A 22,532-nucleotide genomic window follows, 5' to 3' on the forward strand; every position below is an offset into this window, starting at 1 on the left:
ACTTTACTCTGCTTTTATTAATTTTTTTTATTTTTATTCTTTACTTTGTTTCTTCTGTAGTTTGTCATACATGTAGGCACTCTGCAGGGTTTAGTTTTCAGCTAACTCGTTGCCAGTATTGTCCCATGAAAAAAGCAGAGGATGCTCCCCTGGCTATGCCCCACTGCAACAAGCAGAGACATGTATAAAACGCTTTGCAGCCCCTGCTTCCTAACTAAATACAAACACAGAAGTTTCAGATGATGCAGTTAGTCGGACGACCAGGAGATAAAGGAAAGTGCTTGGAATGGTCAGGTAAACCACTCTGAATCCACCACATGCGTTACAAAGACCAGTAGACTCCAACATAGCAGGTACTACAGAATTTTACACAAGCAGCTTAATGGCAGTGCAAAGAGATGTGGAAGGACTGAGCAGGTGAAGTGGAGCAGCGTGCATGAAAAAGGAGTAAACGGGGAGACGCAATACAAAAGCATGCTCAAGAGAAAATAATTTTGCTTCAGAACTTGAATGTGAAATTGTACTGTGAGAAAAAATCTGTGAATAAATCACCTGAAAGACGGGGAGAAAACTGTTCTTACCAGTAATCCTTAAGGATAACTGGTTAATTGTGCTATTTGACACCACTTGCATCATAAGGAGGTGAGAGACTGACCAATGGCCAAGTCACATAGTTACAGATCTGAAGAGCACCGCCCATGTAAAATCTATCGAAATTCGCCCTAACCATCTCCTTAGACCCATCTTCATTGTTGCAAAATAAAAGAATATAATTTCAATGGATATTCCAGTCGGCCTGTCATTCAAGTGCTTCTAATCCATATGTCAAATTTTCACTCTAGTCAATTTATCCAGTCAGGTGGTTCTTTCAGAAGAAGACCTCTGCAAGACACACTGACTGCATAGAAGAAAGTTGGACTGGACCAAGAAGTGTATGATGGGGCAAGAAAGCTTTACCTTTAAATGATATAATTGCTAACATTGGTCCTGGGCATTATACTCCAGTGCTTTTTGTGATCTGAAACTTAAGGGCAACTCGGCAGCATTTGTTATAAGGTTTACTGTTGTCCCTGGAAGCACAGAAGCCATGGTCAGGGAGTGAACTAGTAGCCCATCTTCAGAGTTCCTACTTGAAACAGGTAAATACGCTGAATTACTCTTGAAGGTTCTTTATTGAGTAAGCTGTTTCAGTTAACACATACTTCAAGATAACCTTGTCCATCCAATATTAATTTGTTTTCGAAATGATGAAGACTGTATTCCAGTTAAATATGGTTAGTAAGTTCTGGCAGTTGATTACAATGCCAAATCTTAGTCAGTCAGACAATGTATTTCTGCATGACTGGGTTCACATCATTAGATTTCAGAGAATCAATAATAACCAAGGTTCTGCAGCCAGTGTCTGTACAGGAAATGCAACATTAGAGTTCAGTCTTATTCTGATATCTTACAGGCATTGGCAGCATTTTTAAAGTTAAAGCAGACGGAGACCGACTCAGATCTGCAGGGCATGTAGCTCTCCTGTGGCAGCGCACAGTCTTATTGAGCTGCAGTGGTTGGGCACGGTTTGATGGCAGACTGTCAGAGATGCATTTCCATGCTTGGAAAGCAAGAATGATCCAGCTGGCCTAACTATGGTTGCCTGTTAGTGCTGTGATCAAGAGAATATGTCACTGGGTGTCGGACCCTGGGAGGACAAGTCACATGTTGGTTAGTAGCTCTCAAGTCTTTACAATGTTATGAAGATGAGAGATGCAGTGAGTGGCTGGCTCCAGCACCGTCGTACCTGTCTCCACACTACACACAATTGTAACGTTCTCTGTTGATCAGAGACTGATATGTTCTCTGTGCTGTGGGTGCCTTGGGTCAAACTAGGCAGTAGGCACACGTTTCTGATGTGGGCAATTGTTAATTTAAAATCCTCATGCCTGCAAAAGGAGCTGGTCTGAAGTGCCTTCATCCAGGCTAGGTAAAAATAAAGACTTCCTGGCCCAATCATATTTTATGAATCCAAACTTGGCACATATAGTCGGTCTCAGATTAAAGGGGGAAAAGATGCAAATAGGGGCATGCAAGGAAGGCACTGGCTACAACTAAATCCCGTTGGAGTATACTAAAACATTTGGGGCTATATTTATACATAGGGTACCAAAATACTCATGTATCCAAGTATTGCTCACATTTCATTTACATTCATGATATGGAGGAACCCAGTCGTAGCAGACCACATGGATTTATACAGGGAGAGCTCAGAGGTAGCTGCCCCACTACCCTGTATGCTGAAGTACTGTACCCCATGGGTATAGATCAGCTGTCCTCTGTCATTTGGCTTATCATGGTCTATTCTTGGGGATATCTGTTGGGAAAAACAAATATTATGGGTGTAGTGCTTGAATTCATCTCAGTCATTGGAATGACATGTTTCACATTCCAGCCCATTGTGTTGTTCACCCACTATACAACTCTAGACCGAGACCAGCCATGTGCAAATCAGCCTTGGTCCTGCTCCAATAGGGCCAGTTAAAGGCATAGTCCCTGCCAGATGGGAACAGAAGCAACACCAGATTCGAGAATCTTTAGTCATCAGATGAAAACAACTGGCTAACAAAGCAACTCCAGATTGTCTTTTATGGCCGTCTACCACCTGAAGGGTTTGGACTTATCAAATCCAGAATACTTGGCTGAGAGTTTTAAGCTGCTCTTGCCAAGGTCCTCTGCTAGATGAAGGAGTGATTATAAATATTCATATAGTGAATTCACAGTGTGAACCATGCAGTGTTCTATTGTCCTGGGAATGAGGTGCAAATCTAGGTCAAACCCCTTTTAGATTATACATTCTTGTGGGAGCCACTACTATCAAATCTCAGCTCTAGCAGCTAGGGTCACTCCAGGTGAAGATAATGCACCCTTTAGTGTGGAGTGCAAGTGAGGAAGAAAAGTAGAAAAGAGTTGCCCAGAGATTAAGTCCTCTTCTTGCCTGTTGTTGGCTATCTGTGGACATCTTTCGGGATTTTGTTGCCTGATACCCTGTAACCCTCTGGCTATAGTCCACCATTCATCCAGTGGTGCCAATGCATATATTCAGCCTGTCCTAGGTAGGGTTTGCTCCTCTGAACAAGCAACCCACACAGGATTGTACTTGTTTACCATAAAAGGTCTAAGAGGAAGTTCATTCATCCCGGGTTCCATGACCTGTGCTGGATAATGGGAAGTTTCAGGGAGGGTGCATTGGGAATCATCTGACCTCTGTCACTCTCAAGATTTCTGATCGCCAAGAGTGGCAGCCTTGGGACTCTTCTGCTCTCAGACCTCCCAGTGGTCTTGGGTGCATTGCTTTCAGCACCACACTCCAGGCCTCTTGTCCTTGGGCTGGGCGTTGGCTATAGCGTTGTAGCTCAGCCCTTGCAGGTTAGGAGCCTCTGAGTTTTTAAGAGTTTTGGCAAATTTATCTCTGTCCAGCCCATCGGTATCAGGTAACTTTTAAACCTGGCAGGCTCCATAGGTCTTGTGCTTTGATTCCTACTGACGGCTCTGCCATAGCTTTCTGAGCTTTCTGGTAGGCTGCTCGGCCTGTGGCACAGGCAGATCTGCTGGCTTACCTGCCCTAAAGCCAGAGGCCTCTCTATCTCTGGGAGGGAGCTTTCTCTGATGATTTCATGACTTCCTGTTCCATGGTATTTGCTCTGATAGCCTGTGTGCTCTCATAGGCTTCACCAGACCCCAGGCTCCAAGTTCATAGTAGGCAGTCCAAGCTGTCTCGCCACTTATGTTTAGCTGCACATTGACAACTAGGTTCTTGAAACCCTTACAAGTGTGTTGGTTACCTGTCAATAGAATCCATAGTACAGACACGGTTACCCTGTGTTCCTTGGATTCTGGGCAGTATTGATACAAATAAAACAGGCTTCCAAAAAGCGGGTGCTTTTTACTGTTTGAAGGACTGCATAGTAAATATACAAGTTATATCAAAATTAATTCTGGGAAGCAAAATGTGTAGATTCCTTTCAAACTTGAGCTATTTGAAAATCTTGGGGAACCCTGTTTTATGTAGTAAACTACGAAGATCGCCCTGGACAGTCCCACGGCAAAGACATCAATAATAGGCCTGTTTGCATCAGTGTCCTGCCTACCAGTACACTTTGTAACCTCTACCCAAACAGATTTGAGATGGCTCTGGCTGTTGAAAAGGATTTCAGATTTGATAAGCTCCTTTGTCATTCCAGTCAAGCACAGTTACTAACACACTTGAGAGCATACTCCTCTAACCTGAACTGTAACCTACCCCAGCGATGTTGAGGTAATGTTTAAGTGGCCACTTCTATAATGAAGCTGACATCAGTGCTAATAAAGAACCCTCATTTTTATCCACACTTTCATCTGCACTCCACAAGACCTATGTTGTGCCCTTTGTTTAAAAGCTTGAGGGACTTGCATGTGTGCATCAATTCATGCTGATGACACAGAAGTGTATATCATAGGGTTACAAGACGATGCTCCTACAGCATAGCCACAAACGCTTTTAAAGAGAAGTAGCAGTATGGATGTGTGACGGCTTCCTGCAGCTTAAAAGCTAAAAAAACAAGCTTGTTCTCTTTGATCCAAGTAGATGCTCCAATCTGTTGTCCCTCCCTATTCTGAGATCCTCAGTCAAATTTTTCCAGACTCTCTGGACAAAATAACTTGCATGTTTACTTGAAAACAGAAGCGAGTGCCCAGACTGGAACTGTCATCGGGAGTTGCTTTTACGCGAGTTAAGACCTGTGTTCCTTTTTCAGTCCTCTACTCAGAAGGTACTGGTTGTATGGCAGCCATGAATTCACGACTGGCCTGTTGTAATGGCTTTCTATGTCCACTTTCTTGCCAAATTCAATGTTTTCAGCAGGTTCTGCATGCAGAGGTTTGCATTATATTGGCCATAGGGCAAGGGCGGGATGTCTCATCCCTGAAAATCATTACTTTGCTGATCAGTCCAGGACATAATTACTTTAAAATTAGCTCTTTAATGTTCTAATGTGGCAACAAACTAGCTCACGGTTCTATAGAGATAAGGACCTCACTTTAGCATAGGCTGGGATCTTAAGAGGTCACAGTCAGCTATCGATGCCTATATGCAAAGTCAAGCATTAAAGCAGAAGAGGGAAAGCCTTCTTGTCTCAGTTTCAATTCTTTGGAACACCCTCCCTTACAAACTACGGCACATACCCGCCATGACTGTCATCACAACGGCCCCCAAAGCAGTGGTTTTAGCTAACTTAGGTGAGCCATTCCTAGAAGTCATCAGGTAGTGTGAGCACTAGAAATAGCATAACTCAATCAAAATCAGAGGGAATGGTTTAGAAATGGGATGCAGTAGTTGAGCTCAGTAGTGACCTACATTGAGGGGTGCCAAGTGAACTGGGCAGGTGACATGAAAGTTGCATCCCTTGCTCAGGTAGCATTGTTTGCCTCCGGAGAGGAGTCTTAATCCAATCAATAAATATCAATGTCCTGCTCTCTCCCACGCACCTCCAAATGCAAACCGATGCAACCTATTCCACCTGTGAGCAGAGCTGCTACTCTATAGGGTTTACCAGCCAACGTTCAATATGGGGACATGTTTAGTGAAGTGTTGGGAGAGCAGAAACAACCAGCAGGTAAGCTTTGACATTCTCGAGTCACAAACATGACTTTAGTGACCGCTGTTGAGTGGCATGTAAGGGAGCCTTAGTCCAAATGGCATTTGGAAGAACGTGGATGGCAGTGGATTGGGGGAGATTTTGTAGCACTGCACCAGGAGCAGTCCTCTCTGTGGACACAAGACAACCTTAAAAAGAAAGGAATATGCTAAGTTCCGAGTACCTGGGGTAAATATGTTAGGTTATAACCATTTATAATGTGCGCGGCTACTCCAAGGATGGGGGGACAGGCGCAGGCGGGTTCCTAGATGTTAAAGAGGTGAGTTTTGAGTTTCTTCTTGAACAGTTCTTGTGAGAAGTTGGCCTGGTATGTGATGTTCACTAGTTAAAGTGACCACCTTGTACCATGCCAAGCAACCCTTATGGTGTGGTTGTAAGTCAACCTTTTCGGACTAGCTGCCCTAGTGGTAGCGTAGGCTAAGCAGTCTTTGAGGCTAAACTCGTTTAAGCGTGTTAAGCAAGCTGTTTTACCATAGGTAACCCCCCTTTATACCAATGAAAGGACACCACACAGATATATATTCAAAATATATATGTATTTATTACTCAAAGTATCCCAAAGACTCTTTATGAGCACAGGAGCACAAATCGTTAAACAAGAAAGTATTACAATATACAGAAGTTGCACTTTATATGGATAGGCCCTGGTGGCCGCTCAAACCATATACTAAAATAGTGGTATAAGTACCACGAACAGGAAAGTGAGAGGGCCTAGGGCCTCTAGAATCGCTGGGCCTACAAGGAGCTAACTTTAGTTAGTGACCAGGAGGTCCACGGGTCGCGTGTGCAGTGAGGAAAGTTACACGCGGGCTCCCATAGGTTTTCAATGGGTGCGTAAATGTTCAAAAGTTACTGCTAGGAGGGTCTTCTGGTTGGACTACAAACTCAAGACTTCAAACCTAGACACTAGAGATGTTACTCTACACTTGTGCACCGGAGTGCCAGCTTCACCTCACCCACAGGAAGCGGGTGCATAGGTCTCGAAGTGCGTCGGGTTTCGTCTATCTGTTCAATGGAGCCTAATGATAAAGATGCTGCAGGCGGTCGGTCCAGAAGAGATGTGGTGGATCCAAGGGTGGATCGGAAGTGTAGAAGACCTGTAAGCAGAGGGGACAGTGTTCACAGTCACTAGCCAGTGACCAGCGTGGCACCAGGTAGGTACCAGGCGATGTCGGGTGCAAACAGGTGAAGAGGTGTAGCTTGTCTCTGCAGCCACGTGGCCCCTGAAGGTCGACGACGTCCAGGAGTCGGTTCACGAGCTGTCCCACGCAGGCTCTCGCTGTCGGCGGTGTCGGCGACTCAGAAGAAGCAAACAAGCCTTGGCAAAAGCAGGAGGCGCAGGAATCGAAGAAAGCTGTTAGCTCTGACCAGCAAGGTCAGAGGGGCTGCTCCTTTGGAGGGAAGCAGGGGCCAGTCTGGAGCAACCAGACCAGCATCGTAGTTTTCAAAAAGGTTCGCCAAGATGGCCACTAGCCACGGGCCAGGGACCGGGTAGGCGCGTCGAGTCGCAAAGTGCAGAGGGGCCCCACGCAGATCGTGGAGATGCTGGAGGGCTCACCTTTGGTGCAGATGCTGCTCGGATGTTGGGCTTCTCAGGACCCAAAGCACAACTCGGAGGGAGCCTCTGTTGTCGCGCTTGCAGCTTGTCGAGTGTCTTCCAAGATGGCTGGCTCCACGTGTCTCGGTGCCTCCACGGGTTCCTTCTTTGCAGGGACTGTGGATCGGGCTGTGAGAGGTCTGGAGGTCCAGTTCTTGTCGGGCTCTGGGCTCGGGCTCCGGCGGGAGGCGGCGGCAAAGCAGACGTCGAGTAGCTGGTTGGTGCTTGCGTTAGCGTTCAGAGGCAGGATCGCGATCCTGCCTCTGAATCCCTACGAGACCATCACGGCACTCTAAATATCTTACAAGAGGTTATAATGACCCGGTAGAATCCTACTTAATGAAACAAGTTCGCCATCCTAGCGACTGCAAATTATTATCAACAAAAATAGATCTTGCATCTCAAAAGATCTAATAGTCCTTAAACTTACCTATCAGCCTCATCTATTAAGTACGCATCATTACCAACCCATATGTCGCTGCATTGATGGCCACATATACAGAACATTTTTTAGATGCGTTTATCTTTTGAAGACATCATTAGTCGCCTATCCTTCAGTAGCTCCCCCTTTTTGAACAAAGGAACTGTGACTTTGTCCTGACGAAGGCGTCACTCACGCCGAAACGCGCGTCGATTATAATCTAGTCACTTTGTAATATTGTTTATTTTTTTATGCACAACACAATTTTTATGATTGTCATGATTTTAACTTAAATATCTGCAGAACAATTTGTTGTTCACATTCAGTTTCCTATGAATGATTTTAAATGAGAAAATAAATAGATATATATTTTCATGTTCATTGTTGTCTTCAGTTTTCTCCTTTGACCTGGTGACACACATTCAGCTTTATCAGTAACGATTGCCTAGGTTGTTATTTGTCAAAAGCAGCAACACCCTTCTGCAGTGATGCTGCGGCGGCGACACGCTTCTTCATGAGTCACGCTTCCAGCTCCTTGCGACACGCAGTCCCTCAAAAGGCCCAGCACAACAGCAGGCACTTCAAAAGAACTCTCGGGGAGCTGAGACTTCAGCAGAGGCACGCTCTATCTCAAGCCCTTGGAGATCCTTCACAAGTTGATTTGAAAGTACCACAAAGTCCTTTCTCCTTTCTTTGGCAGTCAGGCAACCACTGCAGGCCAATCCCCCAAACAGCACTCAGCTAGGGATAGTCTCTTCCTCCGTTTCTCTGGTTCCTCTCCTCAGCAAAGGTTCTTCTTGTTTCCCAAAGTGATCTAAAGTTCTGGGGTCTGGGTCCCCCCTTTTATACTCATATTCTCTTTGTTCTCTGAGGGCAGAGAGGGCTTTGATTAGTCCAAACCATTTCTGGTCAATCCTGGAGCACTTTGTTGACGAGACTCCTTCTTTCCTTTCACAGTGCAGGCCAGGGACATCAGACGCACCACAGGAGGTGGAGCCAGCATTGTGGAGGGAAGGCACAGCCCTATTCAGGTCCCAGGTGCAACTCCTCCCACCTATCTACATGCAGATCTCTCTATTCAGCCCTGTGCTGACTCACCCTGTCCCCTGGAATCCCCCAGCCCCTGTCACTCAAACTCCAGACAAGGAATACACAACCTAGCAGAGGCAGGCTTGGATAGTTCAGCAAGAAAATACCTATTTTCTAAAAGTGGTATTTTCAAACACAGAATGTTAAAACCAACTTAACTAAAAGATGTATTTTATCATTCTGAGTTCAGGCATACTAAACTCGAATTTCTACCTAGTTCCCTGAGTCAGTTGGGATTATAAAATATAATAATCAAACTGCCCATTCTGGCCTATGGGGAAGAGGTAGCCTTGCAATAGTGAAAAACGAAAATGGCTGTAATTCACTATTGGGACATGCCACACACATCGGGGCATGTCCTACCTTTTACCTACAATGCACTTGCACCCTGCCCTTGGGCCTACCGTAGGGGTGACTAATGTGCAGAAAAGGGAAGGTTTAGGGACTGGCAAGGGGGTGCACTTGCCCAGTCAGCATGGCAGTACCAGACTGCACACAGGCTCTGCAATGGCAGACTTGAGACACACTTTACAGGCTGCTTCTGTGGGTGGCACAACCAGTGCTGCAAGCCCACCAGCAGCATTTGGTTTACAAGCCCTGGGAAAACTCAGTGCACTGTACTAGGGTCTGACAAGTAAACCAAACCAGCCAATCACGGAGTTACTAATCCATATATCAATTTACCATAGGGAGCACTTGCACTGTGGCACTGGACAGCGGTGGCACAGTGCCCACAGTATCTAACACCAGCAAAAACACATGAGGCAACTGCAACAAATGGAAGGGAGACCCACGCCAATGGTGCCAGGTCTAACAACCCGGAAAACAATCACACATACCCTGGTGACAAACAAGCTGGACTTGAGAACACTGAAGGCTGTAGCCCATCCAGAATTCAGCTGCCAGAATGACTCTCAACCTCCAACGCTGCACTCACATTACACCACACCTTAAGGAACTCCACTGGCTCCCCATTCACAAACGAGCGCAATTCAAACTCCCTACCCACACTTTCAAGGCGCTACATAACACTGGACAAGCATACCTCAACAATCGCATCCTCTTTTACAAACCTTCCGACACCTCTGCTCGTCTGGACTCCTACTTGCACAAATTCTACGCATCTGGAAAACCAGATCTGGTGAGGAGCCGCCTTCTACATCACTCCCAAAGCATGGAATGCCCTGACCTGCCTTTACACATAAGAGCCTTATCCTCACTTCATGAATTTCTACTAGAAACTTTAGACCTACCTGGCTTTTTGAGAAGTTCCACTAGTCCCAAGGTGTGTCTAGATTCACAGCTGCTCATCACCAGGCTACCCTCCCGGGTGTTAGTGCACGCTTCAAATCTGCATAACATATCGTAACATTTGACCAGGGTCAGGATTATCAGCTGTGGGGTAGTAAGAAAGTTGAGTTTAGAAAGCATAACTTTTGGCCTTAAATATGGCAACACAGCCAGTAGATCAGATCTCCGCTTTTGTTGCCGCCCTTTTGACAGGGCTCTCATATCTAATAGATTTCTATAATGAAAGCATCATTTTTTTTGGTGGTATACGGACTTAGAACCTGAAAGAAGGTGATTTGTTCAAGCCTTATAATAACCTCTTCCAAATAACATCAGCCGGCCACATCGTCATTTCCAAATACCGTCCTATTTTCTAGGTTTTATTAAGAGGTGCAGAGGGGGTGTCTTGAATCGGTCCCCGCTGCTTACACAACAATGAAGATAATGAAACTAGTCTCAAGTAAGTCATTAACCCACCTCCCCGGAGACAAATGAGCAACCAATTCTGTTGGAGGCTCATGGCATCGCTCCTAGAAACCCAAACACAACATGCAATCATGCACTTTCATGAGCATCCAGGCACACCATCCACCACCAGAAGAACCTTTAGGAGCTCCCTCAGGTGAGAGTACGCCATGGACATGTGCGGGCCTTTGGTATCCATTTCTAGAATATTTCTTTGTTCTTCAGCAATGATCGAACAAAGTTGAGGGAAGAAATATAAACATGTCATTATGAACCAAGGGCCACTCGTAGATGCAGGTTTAAGCTGATTTATTTATTGAAGTAAGAGTCTGATTATCAAAGAGTTTTCCTCATTCTCGGTCTATGGGGAAATTTGTGTAAACATAAGGCCCTGAGTTACATGTAACTGCACCCTGGCAGGAGCATGATGACAACAGCTTAGCCCCTGCCCTTCTTAGCTCATCCTACTGATTGGTGGAATTCACTGCACACCAGGATTGTACATTACCTCACACTTTAGACACCGAGAGCAGACATTAGACACACAACATACAAATCCGAACATAACACCTCCCTTCTTCAAACAAGAGACCATACAGAGAATGCAGCTTCACATAGCTTGCCCGCAACTTAAACATGCTTTGAAAAACATTCACATAACCCACAAATACAAATACATGTCGTTCAACACAATGCAGCCAATCTATGTAACACGCGAGTACATAATCTGACCAAAACATACATACACATTAAAGAGATGCTTGTGCCTCATTGCCTGCCAATGCCCTAATCACTAATATGATGCCGTGCATTCGTCCTTTCCCACATACAACCAAGATGTGGCATGTGCAGCCCACAGCTAGCTCATAATTTATACACCAACAGAGCAAGACGTGTGCAAATACATAGTCTGCCCACATGTTCTCTATACTTTGACATAAACAAAAAAAAGTACAACAGCCATCCTGTTGAAGACTTGAGCAACGCATGAATGCACTTGATCAAAAAGTACATCTCAACACTAATGATCTAAGATGTGGCTCTAAAAATATGCAAATGTTTAAACTTTGCATGTCAAAGTAGCTTCTCGTATGTACTCCTGTCCTAATATGTAAGCCCAGAATTGTCAAAAATTGCATGAAAAAATATAATTCACTTGAACTGTGATATCTATCAACATGCCAGATACACCTGTAATGGAAATGCCAGAGTACCTTAGTAATTGCCACACATCTAACCTCATCCGATTTTCCACCCTACAATAGAAGAATGTCTCAAAACACAGAAAATAAATATGTCAAATATGAATAATGGAAAGGCACAATGTCAGCCGAAGGAAGGATTTCTGTCCTCAAATATACAGTCCCAAAAAACAATTCTTCTTCGGTTTCCAGCTTCAGCTAAAGTTCGAGAGAATAGACAAGTCTTCTCTTCTTACTATAGGAATGGTCCATCATTACTTTCCATAGCCAAAGTCAATAAAGAATCCTTGAGAAGACAACACTCGATCTACAAACGTATATCCTGCAGGGACAAAGGAAGGCTTTTTTGCATGCCCTCAGGTGCAGCCTCTTTCTTATGCTTCATATTAGTATCCTAAGGAAGTGCATGTGTAACCAAACTGGATCTCGTGCCTCACCAAGCAATAGAGCACAAGAGGGCTCCTTTGAAGATCAATAACAGCAGCTGCCTTTCTGGTACAGCTGCTCCAAGGTCTCTTAAAGAACTGGAAAATTAAGTTCCTTAAAGTCTCCTGGGTAAATCAAGTTAGGCCAGTAGACATTTCCAGCCCTTCATTGTAGATCACACACACTGAGACTTCTTCCAGCAGCGCTTAGGACAGGGCCTCTCGGCTGACTTGGAAAGCAATGGGGAAAGGAAAACGCTGCCAGTACCAACCAACGTGAGATAGGGCCTTAGCCACAACATACACCTTGCAAAATGCAGCACACACCTCAAATTATTTTTTCCTCTCGTGTGCAGTACAGACAGAATAGCTTTTTCCAGTGCTGTGCTGCTTCAGCTGCTTACTTGGCCTGAGAATTGTTTTCTTCATGAGAAGAACGGTCTGTACCCTTTCAAACTCAACACACTGCAGGAATACCCTATTTTGCCGTTTAGCACAAGTGGGGTTCACTTTACTCTGGTTTTATTTATTTTTTTATTTTTTTTATTCTTTACTTTGTTTCTTCTGTAGTTTGTCATACATGTAGGCACTCTGCAGGGTTTAGTTTTAAGCTAACTCGTTGCCAGTGTTGTCCCATGAAAAAAGCAGAGGATGCTCCCCTGGCTATGCCCCACTGCAACAAGCAGAGACATGTATAAAACGCTTTGCAGCCCCTGCTTCCTAACTAAATACAAACACAGAAGTTTCAGATGATGCAGTTAGTCGGACGACCAGGAGATAAAGGAAAGTGCTTGGAATGGTCAGGTAAACCACTCTGAATCCACCACATGCGTTACAAAGACCAGTAGACTCCAACATAGCAGGTACTACAGAATTTTACACAAGCAGCTTAATGGCAGTGCAAAGAGATGTGGAAGGACTGAGCAGGTGAAGTGGAGCAGCGTGCATGAAAAAGGAGTAAACGGGGAGACGCAATACAAAAGCATGCTCAAGAGAAAATAATTTTGCTTCAGAACTTGAATGTGAAATTGTACTGTGAGAAAAAATCTGTGAATAAATCGCCTGAAAGACAGGGAGAAAACTGTTCTTACCAGTAATCCTTAAGGATAACTGGTTAATTGTGCTATTTGACACCACTTGCATCATAAGGAGGTGAGAGACTGACCAATGGCCAAGTCACATAGTTACAGATCTGAAGAGCACCGCCCATCTAAAAATCGAAATTCGCCCTAACCATCTCCTTAGACCCGTCTTCATTGTTGCAAAATAAAAGAATATAATTTCAATGGATATTCCAGTCGGCCTGTCATTCAAGTGCTTCTAATCCATATGTCAAATTTTCACTCTAGTCAATTTATCCAGTCAGGTGGTTCTTTCAGAAGAAGACCTCTGCAAGACACACTGACTGCATAGAAGAAAGTTGGACTGGACCAAGAAGTGTATGATGGGGCAAGAAAACTTTACCTTTAAATGATATCATTGCTAACATTGGTCATGGGCATTATACTCCAGTGCTTTTTGTGATCTGGAACTTAAGGGCAACTCGGCAGCATTTGTTATAAGGTTTACTGTTGTCCCTGGAAGCACAGAAGCCAGGGTCAGGGAGTGATCTAGTAGCCCATTTTCAGAGTTCCTACTTGAAACGGGTAAATACGCTGAATTACTCTTGAAGGTTCTTTATTGAGTAAGCTGTTTCAGTTAACACATACCTCAAGATAACCTTGTCCATCCAATATTAATTTGTTTTCGAAATGATGAAGACTGTATTCCAGTTAAATATGGTTAGTAAGTTCTGGCAGTTGATTACAATGCCAAATCTTAGTCAGTCAGACAATGTATTTCTGCATGACTGGGTTCACATCATTAGATTTCAGAGAATCAATAATAACCAAGGTTCTGCAGCCAGTGTCTGTACAGGAAATGCAACATTAGAGTTCAGTCTTATTCTGATATCTTACAGGCATTGGCAGCATTTTTAAAGTTAAAGCAGACGGAGACCGACTCAGATCTGCAGGGCATGTAGCTCTCCTGTGGCAGCGCACAGTCTTATTGAGCTGCAGTGGTTGGGCACGGTTTGATGGCAGACTGTCAGAGATGCATTTCCATGCTTGGAAAGCAAGAATGATCCAGCTGGCCTAACTATGGTTGCCTGTTAGTGCTGTGATCAAGAGAATATGTCACTGGGTGTCGGACCCTGGGAGGACAAGTCACATGTTGGTTAGTAGCTCTCAAGTCTTTACAATGTTATGAAGATGAGAGATGCAGTGAGTGGCTGGCTCCAGCACCGTCGTACCTGTCTCCACACTACACACAATTGTAACGTTCTCTGTTGATCAGAGACTGATATGTTCTCTGTGCTGTGGGTGCCTTGGGTCAAACTAGGCAGTAGGCACACGTTTCTGATGTGGGCAATTGTTAATTTAAAATCCTCATGCCTGCAAACGGAGCTGGTCTGAAGTGCCTTCATCCAGGCTAGGTAAAAATAAAGACTTCCTGGCCCAATCATATTTTATGAATCCAAACTTGGCACATATAGTCGGTCTCAGATTAAAGGGGGAAAAGATGCAAATAGGGGCATGCAAGGAAGGCATTGGCTACAACTAAATCCCGTTGGAGTATACTAAAACATTTGGGGCTATATTTATACATAGGGTACCAAAATACTCATGTATCCAAGTATTGCTCACATTTCATTTACATTCATGATATGGAGGAACCCAGTCGTAGCAGACCACATGGATTTATACAGGGAGAGCTCAGAGGTAGCTGCCCCACTACCCTGTATGCTGAAGTACTGTACCCCATGGGTATAGATCAGCTGTCCTCTGTCATTTGGCTTATCATGGTCTATTCTTGGGGATATCTGTTGGGAAAAACAAATATTATGGGTGTAGTGCTTGAATTCATCTCAGTCATTGGAATGACATGTTTCACATTCCAGCCCATTGTGTTGTTCACCCACTATACAACTCTAGACCGAGACCAGCCATGTGCAAATCAGCCTTGGTCCTGCTCCAATAGGGCCAGTTAAAGGCATAGTCCCTGCCAGATGGGAACAGAAGCAACACCAGATTCGAGAATCTTTAGTCATCAGATGAAAACAACTGGCTAACAAAGCAACTCCAGATTGTCTTTTATGGCCATCTACCACCTGAAGGGTTTGGACTTATCAAATCCAGAATACTTGGCTGAGAGTTTTAAGCTGCTCTTGCCAAGGTCCTCTGCTAGATGAAGGAGTGATTATAAATATTCATATAGTGAATTCACAGTGTGAACCATGCAGTGTTCTATTGTCCTGGGAATGAGGTGCAAATCTAGGTCAAACCCCTTTTAGATTATACATTCTTGTGGGAGCCACTACTATCAAATCTCAGCTCTAGCAGCTAGGGTCACTCCAGGTGAAGATAATGCACCCTTTAGTGTGGAGTGCAAGTGAGGAAGAAAAGTAGAAAAGAGTTGCCCAGAGATTAAGTCCTCTTCTTGCCTGTTGTTGGCTATCTGTGGACATCTTTCGGGATTTTGTTGCCTGATACCCTGTAACCCTCTGGCTATAGTCCACCATTCATCCAGTGGTGCCAATGCATATATTCAGCCTGCCCTAGGTAGGGTTTGCTCCTCTGAACAAGCAACCCACACAGGATTGTACTTGTTTACCATAAAAGGTCTAAGAGGAAGTTCATTCATCCCGGGTTCCATGACCTGTGCTGGATAATGGGAAGTTTCAGGGAGGGTGCATTGGGAATCATCTGACCTCTGTCACTCTCAAGATTTCTGATCGCCAAGAGTGGCAGCCTTGGGACTCTTCTGCTCTCAGACCTCCCAGTGGTCTTGGGTGCATTGCTTTCAGCACCACACTCCAGGCCTCTTGTCCTTGGGCTGGGCGTTGGCTATAGCGTTGTAGCTCAGCCCTTGCAGGTTAGGAGCCTCTGAGTTTTTAAGAGTTTTGGCAAATTTATCTCTGTCCAGCCCATCGGTATCAGGTAACTTTTAAACCTGGCAGGCTCCACAGGTCTTGTGCTTTGATTCCTACAGACGGCTCTGCCATAGCTTTCTGAGCTTTCTGGTAGGCTGCTCGGCCTGTGGCACAGGCAGATCTGCTGCCTTACCTGCCCTAAAGCCAGAGGCCTCTCTATCTCTGGGAGGGAGCTTTCTCTGATGATTTCATGACTTCCTGTTCCATGGTATTTGCTCTGATAGCCTGTGTGCTCTCATAGGCTTCACCAGACCCCAGGCTCCAAGTTCATAGTAGGCAGTCCAAGCTGTCTCGCCACTTATGTTTAGCTGCACATTGACAACTAGGTTCTTGAAACCCTTACAAGTGTGTTGGTTACCTGTCAATAGAATCCATAGTACAGACACGGTTACCCTGTGTTCCTTGGATTCTGGGCAGTATTGATACAAATAAAACAGGCTTCCAATAAGCGGGTGCTTTTTACTGTTAGAAGGACTGCATAGTAAATATACAAGTTATATCAAAATTAATTCTGGGAAGCAAAATGTGTAGATTCCTTTCAAACTTGAGCTATTTGAAAATCTTGGGGAACCCTGTTTTATGTAGTAAACTACGAAGATCGCCCTGGACAGTCCCACGGCAAAGACATCAATAATAGGCCTGTTTGCATCAGTGTCCTGCCTACCAGTACACTTTGTAACCTCTACCCAAACAGATTTGAGATGGCTCTGGCTGTTGAAAAGGATTTCAGATTTGATAAGCTCCTTTGTCATTCCAGTCAAGCACAGTTACTAACACACTTGAGAGCATACTCCTCTAACCTGAACTGTAACCTACCCCAGCGATGTTGAGGTAATGTTTAAGTGGCCACTTCTATAATGAAGCTGACATCAGTGCTAATAAAGAACCCTCATTTTTATCCACACTTTCATCTGCACTCCACAAGACCTATGTTGTGCCCTTTGTTTAAAAGCTTGAGGGACTTGCATGTGTGCATCAATTCATGCTGATGACACAGAAGTGTATATCATAGGGTTACAAGACGATGCTCCTACAGCATAGCCACAAACGCTTTTAAAGAGAAGTAGCAGTATGGATGTGTGACGGCTTCCTGCAGCTTAAAAGCTAAAAAAACAAGCTTGTTCTCTTTGATCCAAGTAGATGCTCCAATCTGTTGTCCCTCCCTATTCTGAGATCCTCAGTCAAATTTTTCCAGACTCTCTGGACAAAATAACTTGCATGTTTACTTGAAAACAGAAGCGAGTGCCCAGACTGGAACTGTCATCGGGAGTTGCTTTTACGCGAGTTAAGACCTGTGTTCCTTTTTCAGTCCTCTACTCAGAAGGTATTGGTTGTAGGGCAGCCATGAATTCACGACTGGCCTGTTGTAATGGCTTTCTATGTCCACTTTCTTGCCAAATTCAATGTTTTCAGCAGGTTCTGCATGCAGAGGTTTGCATTATATTGGCCATAGGGCAAGGGCGGGATGTCTCATCCCTGAAAATCATTACTTTGCTGATCAGTCCAGGACATAATTACTTTAAAATTAGCTCTTTAATGTTCTAATGTGGCAACAAACTAGCTCACGGTTCTATAGAGATAAGGACCTCACTTTAGCATAGGCTGGGATCTTAAGAGGTCACAGTCAGCTATCGATGTCTATATGCAAAGTCAAGCATTAAAGCAGAAGAGGGAAAGCCTTCTTGTCTCAGTTTCAATTCTTTGGAACACCCTCCCTTACAAACTACGGCACATACCCGCCATGACTGTCATCACAACGGCCCCCAAAGCAGTGGTTTTAGCTAACTTAGGTGAGCCATTCCTAGAAGTCATCAGGAAGTGTGAGCACTAGAAATAGCATAACTCAATCAAAATCAGAGGGAATGGTTTAGAAATGGGATGCAGTAGTTGAGCTCAGTAGTGACCTACATTGAGGGGTGCCAAGTGAACTTGGCAGGTGACATGAAAGTTGCATCCCTTGCTCAGGTAGCATTGTTTGCCTCCGGAGAGGAGTCTTAATCCAATCAATAAATATCAATGTCCTGCTCTCTCCCACGCACCTCCAAATGCAAACCGATGCAACCTATTCCACCTGTGAGCAGAGCTGCTACTCTATAGGGTTTACCAGCCAACGTTCAATATGGGGACATGTTTAGTGAAGTGTTGGGAGAGCAGAAACAACCAGCAGGTAAGCTTTGACATTCTCGAGTCACAAACATGACTTTAGTGACCGCTGTTGAGTGGCATGTAAGGGAGCCTTAGTCCAAATGGCATTTGGAAGAACGTGGATGGCAGTGGATTGGGGGAGATTTTGTAGCACTGCACCAGGAGCAGTCCTCTCTGTGGACACAAGACAACCTTAAAAAGAAAGGAATATGCTAAGTTCCGAGTACCTGGGGTAAATATGTTAGGTTATAACCATTTATAATGTGCGCGGCTACTCCAAGGATGGGGGGACAGGCGCAGGCGGGTTCCTAGATGTTAAAGAGGTGAGTTTTGAGTTTCTTCTTGAACAGTTCTTGTGAGAAGTTGGCCTGGTATGTGATGTTCACTAGTTAAAGTGACCACCTTGTACCATGCCAAGCAACCCTTATGGTGTGGTTGTAAGTCAACCTTTTCGGACTAGCTGCCCTAGTGGTAGCGTAGGCTAAGCAGTCTTTGAGGCTAAACTCGTTTAAGCGTGTTAAGCAAGCTGTTTTACCATAGGTAACCCCCCTTTATACCAATGAAAGGACACCACACAGATATATATTCAAAATATATATGTATTTATTACTCAAAGTATCCCAAAGACTCTTTATGAGCACAGGAGCACAAATCGTTAAACAAGAAAGTATTACAATATACAGAAGTTGCACTTTATATGGATAGGCCCTGGTGGCCGCTCAAACCATATACTAAAATAGTGGTATAAGTACCACGAACAGGAAAGTGAGAGGGCCTAGGGCCTCTAGAATCGCTGGGCCTACAAGGAGCTAACTTTAGTTAGTGACCAGGAGGTCCACGGGTCGCGTGTGCAGTGAGGAAAGTTACACGCGGGCTCCCATAGGTTTTCAATGGGTGCGTAAATGTTCAAAAGTTACTGCTAGGAGGGTCTTCTGGTTGGACTACAAACTCAAGACTTCAAACCTAGACACTAGAGATGTTACTCTACACTTGTGCACCGGAGTGCCAGCTTCACCTCACCCACAGGAAGCGGGTGCATAGGTCTCGAAGTGCGTCGGGTTTCGTCTATCTGTTCAATGGAGCCTAATGACAAAGATGCTGCAGGCGGTCGGTCCAGAAGAGATGCGGTGGATCCAAGGGTGGATCGGAAGTGTAGAAGACCTGTAAGCAGAGGGGACAGTGTTCACAGTCACTAGCCAGTGACCAGCGTGGCACCAGGTAGGTACCAGGCGATGTCGGGTGCAAACAGGTGAAGAGGTGTAGCTTGTCTCTGCAGCCACGTGGCCCCTGAAGGTCGACGACGTCCAGGAGTCGGTTCACGAGCTGTCCCACGCAGGCTCTCGCTGTCGGCGGTGTCGGCGACTCAGAAAAAGCAAACAAGCCTTGGCAAAAGCAGGAGTCGCAGGAATCGAAGAAAGCTGTTAGCTCTGACCAGCAAGGTCAGAGGGGCTGCTCCTTTGGAGGGAAGCAGGGGCCAGTCTGGAGCAACCAGACCAGCATCGTAGTTTTCAAAAAGGTTCGCCAAGATGGCCACTAGCCACGGGCCAGGGACCGGGTAGGCGCGTCGAGTCGCAAAGTGCAGAGGAGCCCCGCGCAGATCGTGGAGATGCTGGAGGGCTCACCTTTGGTGCAGATGCTGCTCGGATGTTGGGCTTCTCAGGACCCAAAGCACAACTCGGAGGGAGCCTCTGTTGTCGCGCTTGCAGCTTGTCGAGTGTCTTCCAAGATGGCTGGCTCCACGTGTCTCGGTGCCTCCACGGGTTCCTTCTTTGCAGGGACTGTGGATCGGGCTGTGAGAGGTCTGGAGGTCCAGTTCTTGTCGGGCTCTGGGCTCTGGCTCCGGCGGGAGGCGGCGGCAAAGCAGACGTCGAGTAGCTGGTTGGTGCTTGCGTTAGCAAGATGGTCACTCCCTGACCATAGGGGAGATTTCCCTCAGTCTTCTGTGCAGCAGAACGTCGAAGTTCCCGTCTTCTTAGTTTCAAGTTGATTCCAGGATGTCTGAAGTCTTAGGACACAGCTCCTACCTTTAAGCGGATTCTAGGGGCCGGACTACCTGCTAGGTCCCTCCCTAAGTGTGGGACCAGGAAGGGGGGTGGTTACAACCCCAATCCTTTGTCCAGCTCGCCCCAGGTCTGGGGCTGGTGTGCCCCAGGACCGGTTTGAACTAGCATATGCACCGAGGCTCCTTGTGAGCCTCAGGCATGTCTGATTCCATTCAAGCCCTACCTGACCAATACACAAAATCCTGTCTGGGGTGGTGCTCGCACCTCCCCTGGCAGGAAACCCTTTGTCCACGTCTCCCAAGCTGGAAGGACTCCCAGCAGCAGGAGGGCAGACTTGTCGGTGGTGGCAGCATCCATTTTGTGGAGCTGAGGCTATGTCTGATTTTACCCGGGTTTCAGGATCTGTACATGTCGTGTCCCTCTAGAAGGGTGGAATGCTAACCCCGTCGCCAGAATTGGCGAGAGGTTAGTATTCCAATTCGTATGACACCTTACTCGACATGTTTTGATAAAGCCAAACCAAAGATAGCATTTAACCGCGAGGTTCATAATGCATTTAAGAGTATATGGTATGACGATATCTGGAAACGGTAGAAGGAAGTTGTTCCGACTACTGCAGACAGGCTCAGCTCATGCCAGAGCACCATCTCACGTGAAACCAAGCACTCTGCCTTCAGGATTGTTAAGGCCTGCCATAGGAGTGACTTATAGGTTAACGTGTGTCCCATTTAAGGTTAGGTATAGGTATACTACACCTAAGTAAGAGGTGGATACACCAACTTACCCCAGCTGAGTGATCAGCCAGTTGTGTCAAATTGTTAGGCTAGGCCAGGGGTGGCACAATACATGCTTCAGCCCCTGGTAGGCCTTAGATACACCAATGCCCTGGGTACCTAGTGTACACTGGTACAGGGGCTCACAGGGTGATCCAACCAATTGTGTATGTACCTAGGGTACATGGAGTCCATTTTAAAGAGAGAGCAGCAAGGCTGAGATCCTGAATGGCAGGATCTCAGGCCAACTAAGTCGAAAAACCAGCTAGACACTAGGCAAAAAGTTGGGGGTAACCATAGTCAGATATCCACCTTCCTACAGTTCTAGACTATCCATTAATCTTGGAGTAGGGAGGGAGCCTATTCCAGGCCAGGGTACCAAGATATGCAGTGGATACCCGTTCCATACGGAGACAGTTTATTAGAGAGACCCTTGCCATATGAGCCAAAGAGGAGCGAGCGAGTACGGGCGGGGACAGAGGAACTGATTCCCTATGTGAGATATGATGGCCCGTCCCATTCAAGGACTTGTGCACACATGGCTTTAAACGTCACCCATTGTTTCATCAGGAGCCAATGGAGGGCCTTGTGGGGGGTCATGTGTAATCGAGGGGGGAGAGTAAGCAAAAGTCTTGCCACTTGAAGTCTGTTAAAGAGGTAGTCGGGGAGACCCAGGTACAAAGCATTCCTGTAGTCCATTCTCAATGTGATTAGAGCCTGCACCACTTTTCTACCCGCTGCCTCAGAGAGGAGCAATAGAAATGTTTTCAGAATGCGAAGCACGCCGAAGCATGACCCCGTCAATGCTTGGATCTGCGGGAGGAAGGACAGTGAGCTGTCAATTTTAATTCCTTGGTTCTTGACTCAGTTGTTTTAGGGTCCCGGATGCGGCCAATTGCTTGGCCAGCAGTCTGCCGCAAAGTTGTGAGAGACTGCTCCAAAGGTCAGAATCTCCGTTTTATACGTGTTGCATCTTAGGTGATGCAGCTCCAGCCATTGAAAGACATTGGTAAGACAGTCAGAAATATCCTTCTCATCTAAGTCTGTGTCTTTATCACAAGTAAACAGCTGTGCCATCTGCATACGAGATGACCTTAGCGCCAAGAGACTCTGCCAACCTTGCAAAGGGTGTCAAGTAAATGTTAAACAGCGTAGGGCTGAGAGCTGACCCCTGTGGTACTTCCACTAACAGTGGCCTGGCATGAGCTTTAAAAGCTGGCAGCCAGACTTCCAGTGACCAACTGTCCAGGAGAGATGCCAGCCAGCTATAAGCCTGATGTCTGATTTCTTTTTCATGTAGTTGTTCCAGCAGCTTGAGATGAGGTACTGTGTCAAATGCCGCTGTGAGGTCAAGCAGTATCAGCATTGCTTTGCCTCCCCTGTCGAGGGTGTTTCGGATGTGCTCCGTCACTTCCGAGAGTGCCGTCTCAGTACTAAGCCAGATTGCTTAGAGTGAAGAATACCGTTGGCTTCC

At 45.7% G+C, this 22,532-nt stretch overlaps 1 protein-coding gene across 1 annotated transcript in view; it reads left to right on the forward strand.

Moving 5' to 3' along the window:
• NAGK (N-acetylglucosamine kinase) overlaps nucleotides 1–22,532 on the forward strand; it is a 198,854-nt gene that overhangs the window by 72,526 nt on the left and 103,796 nt on the right. The window lies entirely within an intron of this gene.

Source organism: Triturus cristatus, chromosome 2_2 (genome assembly GCF_964204655.1).
Source record: "Triturus cristatus chromosome 2_2, aTriCri1.1, whole genome shotgun sequence".
Lineage (NCBI taxonomy): Eukaryota > Metazoa > Chordata > Amphibia > Caudata > Salamandridae > Triturus > Triturus cristatus.